This window comes from Terrapene carolina, unplaced genomic scaffold (genome assembly GCF_002925995.2).
Source record: "Terrapene carolina triunguis isolate 2854851 unplaced genomic scaffold, T_m_triunguis-2.0 Scaffold210, whole genome shotgun sequence".
NCBI classification, from domain to species: domain Eukaryota; kingdom Metazoa; phylum Chordata; order Testudines; family Emydidae; genus Terrapene; species Terrapene triunguis.
Window position 1 is genome coordinate 16,452,806 of NW_020664561.1, and position 14,445 is coordinate 16,467,250.

Genomic DNA, 14,445 nt, shown 5'->3' on the forward strand with positions numbered 1-14,445 from the left:
TCCCGGGGGTGTCCTCCTCATCCTCGCCTGACGAGGCCATGGCAGGCATGTCCTCCTCTGGCCCACTGCCTATAGATCTTTGTGCACACCAGGAATTGCTACGTAGGGTGACACAGAACATGAACCTCCAGGTGGAGGAGGTGATGAAAGTTGAGGATCCGGTGGTGGACATTTTATCGGCCGATGCTCCCACACGTGTAGCCTTACCTTTCATTCGGACCATCCAGGCTAATGCCAATACGATCTGGCAGTCCCCAGCATCTATTCCTCCCATGGCCAAAGGGGTGGAGAGGAAATACATGGTGCCCTCTAAGGACTATGAATATTTGTATGTTCACCCCCAACCTTGTTCCCTCATTGTACAGTCTGTGAACGAGAGGGAGAGACATGGCCAGCAAGCGCCTGCCCCTAAGTCCAAGGACACTAGGTGCCTGGATTTATTCGGGCGCAAGATTTATTCAATGGGTGGACTACAGCTCAGGGTAGCTAACCAGCAGGCCCTCCTGAACCATTATAATTATAACACCTGGAACTCGATGGGGAAGTTCAAGGAGTTGGTTCCCCAGGAGTCCAGGGAGGAGTTTGGGGCCTTGCTAGAAGAGGGCAAGAAAGTGGCGAGGACATCCCTGCAGGCGTCTTTGGACGCGGTGGACTCGGCGGCTAGGACTCGCATGGCTATGCGCCGCATTTCATGGCTACAAGTGTCCGGTCTTCCACCGGAGCTGCAGCAGACTATTCAAGACCTGCCCTTTGATGGCCAGGGGCTATTCTCAGACAAAACTGATCCCAGACTTTAGAGTCTGAAGGACAACCGGGCCATCATGCGCATGCATACCCCAGTGACGCAACGTAGGCCCTTCCAGCCCCAACCGCAGCGCACCTACCCTAACCCTCGACCACGGCAAGACTTCGCTAGAAGGCATGGTCGTGGTAATAGGAGGAGACATTCTGGTCCTCAATCAGGCAAGAATCAGGGCCCCCCAAAACCATCGGCGGGGCCCAAGCAAAACTTTTGAAGGTGCGCCCAAGGACGGAGCACCAGTCTCCTTGCAGGATCCTTTCCCGCCTTTCTTCAACTGCCTCTCCTATTTCCTCCCTGCGTGGTCCTGCATAACGTCAGATCGCTGGGTCCTACGCATGGTGGAAACTGGATGCCATCTTCAGTTTGTTTCACCCCTCCCTTCCACCCCTCCCTCCCCGTCCCTCTTCAGGGACCACTCTCATGAGCAACTCCTCTTACAGGAGGTACAGGCGCTCCTGTCTATTGGAGCGGTGGAAGAGATCCCAAAGGATTTGAGGGGCAGGGGTTTTTACTCCCATTACTTTCTAATCTGCAAGGCAAAGGGGGGGACTACGGCCCATCCTGGACCTGCGCGGACTCAACAAATTCATGGTAAAGTTGAAGTTCCGCATGGTTTCCCTGGGGACCATTATCCCTTCCCTGGATCCTGGAGACTGGTACGCCGCCCTCGACATGAAGGACGCGTACTTCCACATAGCAATTTACCCGCTGCACAGGCGATTCCTTCACTTTGTGGTCAACCAGCAGCATTTCCTATTTACCGTCTTTCCCTTCGGCCTGTCCACAGCACCAAGGGTCTTCACAAAGTGTATGGCTGTTGTAGCGGCCTCGCTCCGCCGACATCGGATCCAAGTGTTCCCGTACCTCGACGACTGGCTCATTCGGGGTCGTTCCGAGCTACAGGTGCGGTCTCATGTTCGGTTCATCTTGAGCTTGTTCAGGCAACTGGGCCTGCTGCTCAACATCGAAAAGTCCACTTTGGAGCCAACCCAAAGAATAGACTTCATTGGGGCGATCCTGGACTCGAATCTCGCCAGGGCGTGCCTACCACAGGCCCACTTCCAGTCCATGATGACCATTATTCATGGCCTCCAAAACTTCCCAACGTCGACAGCACGCACGTGCCTTGTTCTTCTGGGCCACATGGCCTCGTGCACCTTCGTGACCAGACATGCCAGACTACGCCTCCGTCCACTTCAGACCTGGCTCTTGTCAGGGTACCATCCAGGCCGAGACAGTTTGGACACAGTACTCACGGTACCGACGGAGGTCTTATCCTCTCTGGGTTGGTGGCTAAACCCCAGCTTTGTTTGTGGGGGGATGCCATTCCATGCCCCACAGCCCTCTCTAGTCCTGACCATGATGCGTCATCTCTGGGCTCGGGCGCTCACCTTGCGGACCTTCGCACACAAGGTCTTTGGTCCGCACAAGAAATAACCCTGCACATCAAAGTAAGGGAACTGAGAGCAGTACGCCTGGCGTGTCAGGTATTCCGCGAACACCTTCAGGGCCGTTGTGTCACAATCTTCACAGACAACACAACAGCCATGTTTTACATCAACAAGCAAGGTGGAGCGCGGTCGTCCCTCCTCTGTCAGGAAGCCATACACCTCTGGGAATTTTGCATAGCCCATTCAATCGACCTGGTGGCGTCGTTTCTCCCAGGAGTCCAGAACACCTTGGCAGATTGCCTCAGCAGGTCCTTCCTGACTCACAAATGGTCGCTACGTCTGGACGTTATCCATTCTGTTTTCCGGAAGTGGGGATTTCCCCACATAAACCTTTTCGCCTTTCGTGAGAATCGGAAGTGCCAGGTGTTCTGCTCTCTCCAGGGTCGCTCCCCGGGCTCCCTGTCGGACGCCTTCCTGATACCGTGGAAAGACCACCTGCTCTATGCCTTTCCTCCATTTCCGTTGGTCCACAAGGTCCTTCTCAAATTACGCAGAGACAAGGCCCGCTTAATCTTGATCGCTCCGGCGTGGTCCAGATAGCATTGGTACACCACACTCCTCGATCTGTCGGTGACCAAACCAATTCCTCTACCATTGTGGCCGGATCTGATCACTCAGGAACACGGCAGGTTATGTCATCCGAACCTGCAGTCCCTCCATCTCACAGCATGGATGCTGCATGGCTAACTCAATCTGAGCTGCGTTGCTCCAGTTCAGTGCAGCAAGTACTCTTGGGTAGCAGAAAGCCCTCCACTAGGTCCACATACCTGGCCAAATGGAAGCGCTTGTCCTGCTGGTGTGCCTTGAGCAATACTGTCCCTCTGGAGGTGCCAGTACCTACCATTCTAGAGTATCTCTGGTCCCTGAAACAGCAAGGCCTAGCTGTCTCATCCATCAGAGTACACATAGCAGCGATTTCAGCCTTCCACCCTGGCGAAAACGGGTGCTCGGTTTTCTCCAATCCCATGGTCAGCAGGTTCCTCAAGGGTTTGGAACATCTGTACCTGCAAATTCGTCATCCGGCCCCTACGTGGGACCTCAATCTGGTCCTATCTAGACTCATGGGTGCCCCCTTCGAGCCGATGGCCACCTGCTCGCTTCTGTACCTTTCCTGGAAAACAGCTTTCCTCATCGCTATCACATTGGCTAGACGAGTGTCGGAACTTCGGGCCCTCACATCGGACCCACCGTATATGGTGTTCCATAAGGACAAGGTACAGCTGCAACCACACCCTGCCTTCCTCCCTAAGGTGTTGTCTGCCTTCCATGTCAACCAAGACATCTTCCTCCCGGTCTTCTTTCCGAAGCCGCACGCTTTGCGATGAGAGCAATAGCTACATTCCCTAGATGTTCATAGGGCTCTTGCCTTTTACATCGAACGAACAAAACCTTTTAGGAAGACGTCCCAGCTGTTCGTAGCGATGGCAGACCGGATGAAGGGCCGCCCGGTCTCCTCACAGCGAATCTCGTCTTGGATTACATCATGCATCCATGCGTGCTATGACTTAGCTGGTGTCCCAACTACCCGCCTCACTGCCCATTCTACTCGGGCTCAAGCTTCGTCCTCCGCCTTTCTGGCTCATGTGCCCATACAGGACATCTGTAGGGCAGCGACTTGGTCATCAGTACATACCTTCGCTTCCCACTATGCCATAGTGCAGCAGTCCAGGGATGATGCGGCATTCGGTTCAGCGGTCCTTCACTCTGCGACATCTCACTCTGACCCCACTGCCTAGGTAAGGCTTGGGAGTCACCTAATTGGAATTGATATGAGCAAGCACTCGAAGAAGAAAAGACGGTTACTCACCTTTGTAACTGTTGTTCTTTGAGATGTGTTGCTCATATCCATGCCAAACCCGCCCTCCATCCCCACTGTCAGAGTAGCCGGCAAGAAGGAACTGAGGGGGCGCTGGGTCGGCAGGGGCATATGTCCGGCCCCATAAGGGCGCCACTCCAGGGGGCGCCTCAGCCGACCCACCGAGGGTTGCTAGGGTAAAAATCTTCCGACGATCGTGCACACGGCGCGCGCATACCTAATTGGAATGGATATGAGCAACACATCTTGAAGAACAACAGTTACAAAGGTGAGTAACCGTCTTTTTTCTTTGTGTGGGAAAAATTTGTCTGCAATTTTGAAACATTTCAACCAGCTCTACAAAATATCTAATTTAGTTAATATACATATAAGAAAGGTTGTGTGACATCATCCACCAGGTTACCACCTGACACAGGCTGATTAAAGGTAAATTTTCCATCAGATTGACGCAGTTCTTGAAGCACTCTCTGTCGTCATGCAAATCTCCTGGGTTGTGTTAGTAGCGGTGCTCATCAGTCAGATGGCTCAGAGTGGGAATCGCCTTAGGGTCTGATTCGGATCTCACACTGATGTAAATCATCAAGAGTAACTCCTTTGCAGTCACTGGAATTCCATTGGTTTAAAGGTGCTGTAAATGAGATCAGAATTGGGCCCCTAGGTGAAGGATTTGGGTGGAGCTGCAGTTAGGGCAGGGGTGGCCAACCTATGGCTCTGGAGCCGCATGCGGTCTTCATAGGTTAATATGTGGTTCCTTGCATAGACACTGACTCTGGGGCTGGAGCTACAGATGCCAACTTTCCAATGTGCCGGGGAGTGCTCAGTGCTCAACCCCCTGCTCTGCCCCAGGCCCTGCCCCCACTCCACCCCTGCCCCCGAGCCTGCTATGCCCTCACTCTTCCCCCCCATCCCCACCAGAGCCTCCTGTGCACTGCATAACAGCTGATTGTGGCGGGCGGGAGGCGTGGGGAGGGAGCGGGAAGCACTGATTGGTGGGGCGGCTGGGAGGCGCTGCAGATTGGAGTGGGGGGGAGCTGATGCGGGGCTACTGACATATTAATGTGTCTCTTTGGCAGTGTAAATTGGTAAATTCTGGCTCCTTCTCAGGCTCAGCTTGACCGTCCCTGAGTTAGGGCATGTCTTCACTGGCAATGTTAAAGTGCTGCTGTGGCAGTGCTTTAACGTGGCTTGTATATTTGCGGCACTCCCAGTGCTATAAAAAACCCACCTCCACGAGGAGAATAGCTACCAGTGCTGGGAGGTGCTCTGTCTGCACTGGCACTTTACAGCGCTGAAACTTGCTGCGCTCAGGTGGATGTTTTTTCACATCCCTGAGCGAGAAAGTTGCTGTGCTGTAAAGTGCCAGTGTAGACAAGCTCTTAGTCAAAGAAGATCTGGTCTATTTCCTCTTTAAAACAATGGAAAAATTCCCATGCCAGATTGGGGCAGCGTTTGCTTGATTCAATCCTTCCCTCCTTAGAGTACTGCCTGAGTGACAGCTTGTCCACATTTACAGCGCTGCAGCAGCACAGCTGCATGGCTGTAGCGCTTAGTGAAGATGCTACCTATACTGATGGGAGAGCATCTTCCGGTGGCCTAGATACTCCACCTCCCCGAAAAGCGGTAGGACTTCTGCCATCAACACAGTGCTGCTACATTGGAGGTTAGGTCAGTATAACTACACTGCTCTGGGGTGTGGATTTTCCACACTTGAGCGATGTTGTTATACCGACATAAGTTCCTAGTGTAGACCAAACCTTAGTAGTGCGGGACCAGGGTAGGTCTACACTGCAAAATTAAGTCATTGACGTACAGCCACCACAGTAATTGAATTGGTTTTATATGTCCACTCTATGCTCCTTGTGTTGACGGTGAGTGTCCTCACCGGAAGCACTTACACCGATTTAACTGCCAGTGTGGGGCATTATGGGACGATTTCTGAAAGGCAGCAACCGTCGATAAGCAACACAGTGTCGACACTGCGTCGACCTAACAACATTAACTTGAGCGCTATGCCTCTCATGGAGGTGGAGTTGTTATTAGGTCAGTGTAGTGGGCAAATTACGTCGGAGGGAGCTACATGTTAGGGTAGATGCTCACAGAGTTAGGCTGACATAAGCTGCCTTACGTTCACCTAACTCTGTAGTGGAGACCAGATCTAGATCTTCTGTGGCTTAAAAGCAGATCTGGCTTAGAAAACTGGCATTAGGAATCCTTTTAATAAAAAGCTACTTGTAATTGGGTGGTGCTCTTTTGTGTAACACAATGAATACAATTTAAAATGTAGCAGAAAATTCTAAACTAGAAATTCAGAGAAAACAATAATATATTTTGAATAATAAAACCCAACCACCCTGTTTTGACATTTGTCTTAAATTAGCTAGTTTAAAAATGTCTGCCACCCTCAGTTTGTTTTTCATAACTGGCATAGAGAAAAATAACTTGAAAAACTGCTGTTTTCTAGATGAAAAGAAGCCAAAAGCTAATGTTTGCAAATAATTTGCAGATTAGATGAAGCTTGTAATAAATGTTTAGCACAAAGTCTTAGTTCCAAACAACTTGTTTAAAAATTACTATAAACTTCTATTTAAGTTATGATTTAATTTTTTTAAATTCTAGCCAATGGCATATTGTTTTAATAACTTCATATTCAAACTGTGGGCATTTAAATAAGTTAATATCAGTACAGAAAATGCATCCATTTGAATGAACTATAATATTTGAAAGACCAGAAATTTAAATTTTAAAAAGTAATTGGAACTATGTAATATTTTGATTAAAACTCCTGGGTTTTTCCCAGAACAATGAAGCATTTTCCAACCATTTGCCATGTGTGTGTTTCCAAATACAGCATTTAAGAGACACAGGAAATTGAATTGAAAGAAAGCACTGGGGAAAAAAAACAGTTTGAGAAGCAGATCATCTTTACATTGCAACAAGAGAGATTAATGCAGCAGGAAAGGACATGGAGCAGTTATTCTTATTAATCAAAATGGACTGAATTCATGCCAAATATTAAATATTTTAAGGAAGAGCTTTGTAACTATCAGAACAATTAGACAGTGTAATGAGCTGCCAAGGGAGATTATGAAATTTGTCTTCATTGGAGATCATCAAGGCTAAACTTGACATCCATCTAATTGGGTCATTTGTGGATAACAAAATCAATCTGTCCACAAAACAAAAGCACAGACTAAACGAATTGCTAGAGGGGGCGCTTCCAATACAAGCCTAATCCTTCAGCCTTTACTGTTATTATTTAGTCCCACTGATTTCAGTGGGCCTTATCTTGAGAGTAAGGGTGAGAGGACTATTGTCTATATATTACCATCATCTTTTTTATTTTTAATGCAATGCACCCATTGACTTAAATGAGAATTTTGTGCACTGATTGATGGCAGGATATGAAAAAAACCCCACTTTACTCTCTTTTCCCCTAATTATACAGTGACCCTATTCTTTCTTCATGTATGCAGCGTGTTTCTCAAATCTACATGAAATTTAAAAGGGGGAACTGTATTTTGTGGCATTCTCATTGAAGTTCTGCTAAATCAGTGATCTGTTCAAAAGAATATTCCAAAAGATGAAATTCTCCAGATAGATTCTTTTCCAGTTGTATGGAAGGGAACGTGCATCCTAAAAGGATGAGCTGAATAGGGTGACCAGATGTCCCAATTTTATAGGGACAGTCCTGATTTTTGGGTCTTTCTTATATAGGCTCCTATTACCCCCCACCCCCACCCCAATTTTTCACACTTGCTGTCTGGTCACCCTAGAGCTGAGTATGTAAAAAAGGGTATAATTTGCTTAAATCAACAAACCTTAGGGGAAAAGCCCCTGACTTTGCATATTTCGAAAAGGAAATTTCCCAGCTTCTCTTACCCACTTTCTTAAAAGGTGGGTTCTTGCTATTATAGCAGTTGGAGCTGAAACCAGGGATGAAATCCTGGTCCCACTGAAGTCAATGACAAAACTTCCAATGATTTCAGTAGGCCCAGGATTTCATCCCTGAACGCAAATCACAAATCTCCCAGCACAACCCCCTCAGACACAAATCAATACAACCATCCACACAAAAACACAACCAGCATACACAATAACCCCAAGCACAAATAGCCCCTCAAAGTAGCACACACCCCTCATTCACCACCCGCACAGATCTACACAACTTTCCCAGCACAACACAACCCACACACAAATCAGCGCAATCACTCATATAACACAGTTACCACACACAATAACCTCAGACATCACTCTGAAGCCTACAATGTCTGTTGAGTCAGTGTGAAGCAATGGAAATAGCTAAAAAGCACGAGCTCTTTTTGTTTAGACTATCACCAGGTTCAATCATCACTGGGATTCATAGAAGATTAGGTTTGGAAGAGACCTCAAGAGGTCATCTAGTCGAACCCCCTACTCAAGGGAGGAACAACCCCAACTCAAAGCAGGACCAACCCCATGTTTGTTACTATCCAGTTTTTAAGATCTCAACCATTTTTGGCTTTTTTATACAGGATTTTCTGAATTATAGCAGTGTGACAGCACAGGCTTTCAGCTGCTAATAGTTATAGAAGGAGCCCCTGATTGTGCTTAATTTAATAGAGCCCAATAGAAAAATTATCACTGTTTTAATGAGAAGAGTCTTTTCTAATGATGTTTCCAGTCAGATTTTGCACACTAAGGGCCAAATTCAGCCATAGTATAAGTGGATGCAACGCTATTTGAAGTCAGTTGAGTTAAACCAAGGCTAAATTTAGGCCTCAGAAATGTGGCTAGTTCAGATAAATTCAGATATTTAATTGGAGCTCCTGGGTGCTTATCCAAATTAGACTGAACCTAACACTAGTTTTCCAGGGAATTTCAGGACGTAACTATAAGCATTTTTAATTGCAATTTGGAAAAAAAAATTCTAAAGGAATTTTTCATTAGGAAAAGTTTGATATGTAAAGCTGCTCTCCTCCATCATTTTTTTTGGTAATGTGATCTACCTTTTGAAAAGGCAGCCCTTTGTGTTTTCTGTTTCCTGCTGTACTGGGAACGCTGTGTATAGTGATTAACAAAGTAGTTTTACTATTTATATGGAAAATAAACATTAGCATAATAGAACACTTCGCTGGTGTGTAACAATACTCTGAGAGATTTTAAGTGTGACTAGCAAGAGGTTTTCCTTAATGGAAGAGAACTGTAGGAAGTAACCATTGTCTAGCCTTTGTCTCCACATGTAACACACAAAGCAGAGGAGTCATTTGTTGAAGAGGACACTTAATAACAACAGTTAAAATTAATTGGGATATACTGAGCTATCCTCTAGGATACAAAAACATTGCCAGGATGAGTTTCTGACACATTAAAATCAAAAAGGGTTTTTTGAGACTTATTTTTCCCAGTGTTTTGGCTGTCTGCTTTATGGCTTGCTTTTCCCATAAAAGTCAGAAGGGACATTTTGGAGGGCTTTATAATTAGAATTACATTTAAAGAACAGATACACTCTTTACATTAGAAGATGATAAAGTATTCCTACTTTGGGAGCATATATGTAAACAGTTCTTTGAGATTACAACCTTTATAGTTACTAAGGCTATGTCTACACTACGGACCTTACAGCGGCACAGCTGTACAGCTACAGCTGTGCTGCTATAATGTCTACCGTGTAGCCACTCTTTGCTGGCAAGAGAGAGCTCTCCTGCCGGCATAATTAAACCACTCCCAATGAGCAGCAATAGCTATGTCGGCAGGAGAGCCTCTCCTGCCGACATAGTGCAGTCCACACCAGCACTTTTGCTGCTGCAACTTATGTCAGTCAGGGGTGTGTTTTTTTTCAACCCCCTGACAGACCAAAGTTTTACTGACAAAAGTAGTAGTGTAGACAAAGCCTAACAGATTAACATTCCATTGCTTACCATTCAAAGATCCAACCTCGCTGAGATCTGGAAGATTATTAGAAGCATCATATTTTGTCTGTCTGTCTATATATATGACATAAGAATGGCCATGCTGGGTCAGATTAAAGGTCCATCTAGCCCAGTATCCTGTCTTCCAACAGTGGCCAATGCCAGGTGCCCCAGAAGGAATGAACAGAACAGGTAATCATCAAGTGATCCATTCCCTGTCGCTCATTACCAGCCTCTGGCAAACAGAGGCTATGAACACCATCACTGCCCATCCTGGCTAATAGCCATTGATGGACCTATCCTCCATGAATTTATCAAGTTCTTTTTTGAACCTTGTTATAGTCTTGGCCTTCACAACATTCTCTGGCAAAGAGTTCCACAGGTTGACTGTGCATTGTGTGAAGAAATATTTCCTTTTGTTTGTTTTAAACCTGCTGCCTATTAATTTCATTTGGTGACCCCTAGTTCTTGTTTTATTAGAAGGAATAAATAGCACTTCCTTATTTACTTTTGTGATGTTTCACTCCATATATTTATGGAAATATGCTTATGAGTGTAAATATAATGTAACTGGAATATGCTTTATGCAAAAGGTCTCTTGTAAGGTATCATTACAAAGCTTATAATCTACTGAGTGTGTTCATCCTATTTGTATGAATGTATCATTCTTGTATCTGAAGCTAGAAATATGAAGTATTACTCTGAAGTCCTATTATAACTATGCAACGTGTGGGCCATTAATGGTGGCTTGGAATCTTGATGGCTCCCATTAACTAGGAAAATTGGTTGTGAATGGCTGTATTTACTTGCAAACCTTCCTGGGTACCTTCGGGCCAGCCCTGAAAGAATGGAGAATGAGGTCTTACAGTGACATGTGATCATGTCACCTGATACTGGAATCCATCTTAAACCTGGTGCTTTTCCATTTAGAAGGAAGGGTGGGGACCCAGAGAGACAAAAGATTCCCGCCTCATGCCAAAGCTATAAAAGGGGGTGGAACAGAACAAAGGGGGCTGCAGTCATAAGAAACCCCCTACTTACCAGCTGAGCTGGAACTAACAAGAACTGTACCGGGGAAAGGATTGGGCCCAGACTAAGAAGGAGTCTAGTCTGTGAAAGAAGCTTATTTGGAACATCTCTGAGGGCGAGATTTACCTGTATTCAGTTTCTTAATGTATTAGGCTAGACTTGCGTATTTTTGCTTTATTTTACTTGGTGACTTACTTTGTTCTGTCTGTTATTACTTGGAACCACTTAAATCCTAATTTTTATTCTTAATAAAATCACTTTTGTTTATTATTGAATCCAGAGTAAGTGATTAATACCTGGGGGAGCAAACAGCTGTGCATATCTCTCTGTCAGTGTTACAGAGGGCAGACAATTTATGAGTTTACCCTGTATAAGCTTTATACAGAGTAAAATGGATTTATTTGGGGTTTGGATCCCATTGGGAGCTGGGTGTCTGGGTGCTGGAGATAGGTAACCTGCTGAGTGGTTTTCAGTTAAAGCCTGCAGCTTTGGGGGCGTGTTTCAGACCTGGATCTGTGTTGTAGCAGGCTGGCATGACTGGCTCAACAAGGCAGGATTCTGGAGTCCCAAGCTGACAGGGAAAATGGGCTGTAGCAGTGCACGGACTCACCCGGCGGCGCCTCCTGCTGGTCGTCTGTGGGAATTAGCTCATCCCAGCTCCGGAGCGCCCTTTGCAGGCCGGTGATCCGCCTTACCGCTGCTGGCCCCCGTGTCTCTCCCAGGACCCGGTGCCCCTTCACTGGGTTTCTGCCGCCTTTGCAGAACCCCTCAGTCTCAGGGTCTCCCCCTCCCAGGGGAACCCCCACCCACTATCCCCACTTCGCCTCAGTCTTGGCTACTGCCAGTCATCACTTAGCCCCTGTTCACTGGGGCAGACTTCAGTGTATCAGCCACTCATCACAGGCAAAGGGGTTTGGACCTGCTGCCTCTGCCTACCCGTAGGCTGCCCCTTTGCAACCCCAGTACCCAGCTGGCCATACCCTAGGCCTGCAGCCTGTGGGGTTTCCAGGCCGGAGCTCCCCAGCTCCTCTTGCCTTCCCCCAGTCCTGCTCCACCTTAGGTACCCCGGTATGCTCCCTAGCAGCAAAGCCCTTCTCCCTCTAAAGGTAGAGAGAGAGACTGACTGGGCTCCTGGCTCACTGCCTCTTATAGGGGCCAGCTGGGCCTGATTGGGGCTTGGCCACAGCTGAGCCTACCTTCCCTAATCAGCCCAGGCTTCTTGCCCCAGCCAGAGCCCTCTCCTGGGCTGTTTTAAGCCCTGAAGGGCAGGAGCGGGTAACCACCCTGCTACACAGGCTTAGAGGTAATTTCAGCACATCAGATGACAGTACCAAGGAGGTCTCTGTGACCGAACCCATCACAACTTTCTCCACATCAGTCATGATTTTATAGACCTCAATCATATTCCCCCTTAGGCCTGGTCTACACTTACCCCCCAATTCGAACTAAGGTACGCAACTTCAGCTACGTGAATAATGTAGCTGAAGTCGAAGTACCTTAGTTCGAACTTACCTCGGTCCACACGCGGCAGGCAGGCTCCCCCGTCGACTTCCTGGTTCGACTTATCGCGTCCAGACAAGACGCGATAAGTCGAACCCAGAACTTCGATTCCCAGCCGCCGAACTAGCGGCTGGGTGTAGACATACCCCAAGTCATCTCTTTTCCAAGCTGAAAAGTCCCAGTCTTATTAATCTCTCCTTCATTGTGATATTGGACTGCCTCCAAAGTATAGAAAAAACAATAACATTATATTTTTCTTTTTTCTCAACCTGGAGAGGTAGTTTAATCACAGAGATTTGTTTGTGTGTGTTGGGGTGTGTGTGTGTGTATGTGTGTGAGGAATTTACTATGGGAAAGCTAAGTAGAAGAAATAAGGGTTGGTCTACACTGAAAATTTACATCGGCATAGCTACATCTCCCTGCGGTGTGAAAAATCCAACCCCCTGAGTCACATAGTTAGGCAGACCTAACCCCTGGTGTAGACAGTACTTGGTCAATTGAAGAATTTTTCCATTGACCTAGCTACCACCTCTTGTGGAAGTGGAATAACTATGCTGACAGGAGAACCCCTCCCACTGTAACGTTTCAAGTGCAGACAAGCCCTAAGTTTTGCATTTACTTCCAAAAGTGGTGAGGTTTCTTGTCATTCTCATCTCTTGCAGGGATGTGATGCATAGTTCAGATGCTTTGAAAGTTCTGTCTTCTACAGGCAAACGTTATATTTATGCAAGAAATATGAACTTTTGTTTAAGCGTTATTTTTCCATAAATTTTAAATTAAGCGGAGAAATTAAATTAGATAATGTTAAACTTAGCAATACTTAACAATATTTTGATTAAACACCCCTCCTCCCCACCCCAAAAAACCTCAACAACTTCCAACTAGTATAAATTCTGAAGCCGCCCGCTTAGGAACACAGGTTACTATAAACACATCCCCTGTAACCCATGGCCTAAGCTCCATATACTGGTTCTCCCCCAGCAGGGTGGATTTGATTAATCATGATTTACATCACTAGTTAGGAAGACTCGATTTAATCATAGTTTTCTACATAAAAGTGCATTCTTGTTGGTTGTTATAACCTTAATACATATTCTTCACAACTCAGAGATAGATGTAGGTTTCATTTTTAGAAGGTAAACACTATACATTTTTAAAAAGTGATATATTTTGAAAACTTATCAGATTAGTTTTACAGCTATATCAGAAAATGAATGATTGTTTGGTTATTTCATTTACCAAAGGTAATTGAAGCAGATATTTATGAAGTCATTGGGAGGTGAACTATCTCCAATTTAACAGGTTAATCATTAATATTGGGAAGATTTTCTTGCCATGCTGTATTAGGAGGAGAACATCACCAGAAAGACATTTAAATTGTTTTATTTAACTAAAACAACAATGTTATGTATTCTGGATTTTTTTCTTCAACAGCAAACATAGAATATGTTAACAAAAAAGCATATATCCCTTGCTTGTCATATTTATCTCCAAACTTCTTCTCCTTGTCCAGATCTATTCCGTCCCCAAAAAATCTTCTATTCATTGAACTTTTTGAAATTTTGCACTTTTAGAGAGAGGTAAGGGATTGACTCTGTGTACACAAATTTGCAGAGGAACAATAGAGTTGAGGTCTGTTATTTCTCACCTCTATATATTTATTTATTTATTTTAAAACATGTTTGCTGTTAACAAGCACATTACCTCTGGAGACACAAATCCACATTTGAGAACTGCAAAATTAAGCATCTCTGATGGTATCTTCTAGACTTAGCACTGAGTCCCATTGGGTAGATAGAAAGATTAACCTAAATAATCTATACAGAAGCCTGTGGAACCCCATAAGATTGGGTCCCTAATCCATGAACTATTGGAACTCATTTACAAAACTTTTCTTAAACATTACATGAATATATTGTCTCATACTATAGAATTAGAATTTATAATCCCTATTCTATG

The 14,445-nt window shown here is 45.7% G+C and overlaps 1 protein-coding gene across 1 annotated transcript in view; it reads left to right on the top strand.

The window, feature by feature from the left end:
* LOC112103403 (hemicentin-1) overlaps nt 1-14,445 on the top strand; it is a 345,952-nt gene that overhangs the window by 52,141 nt on the left and 279,366 nt on the right. The window lies entirely within an intron of this gene.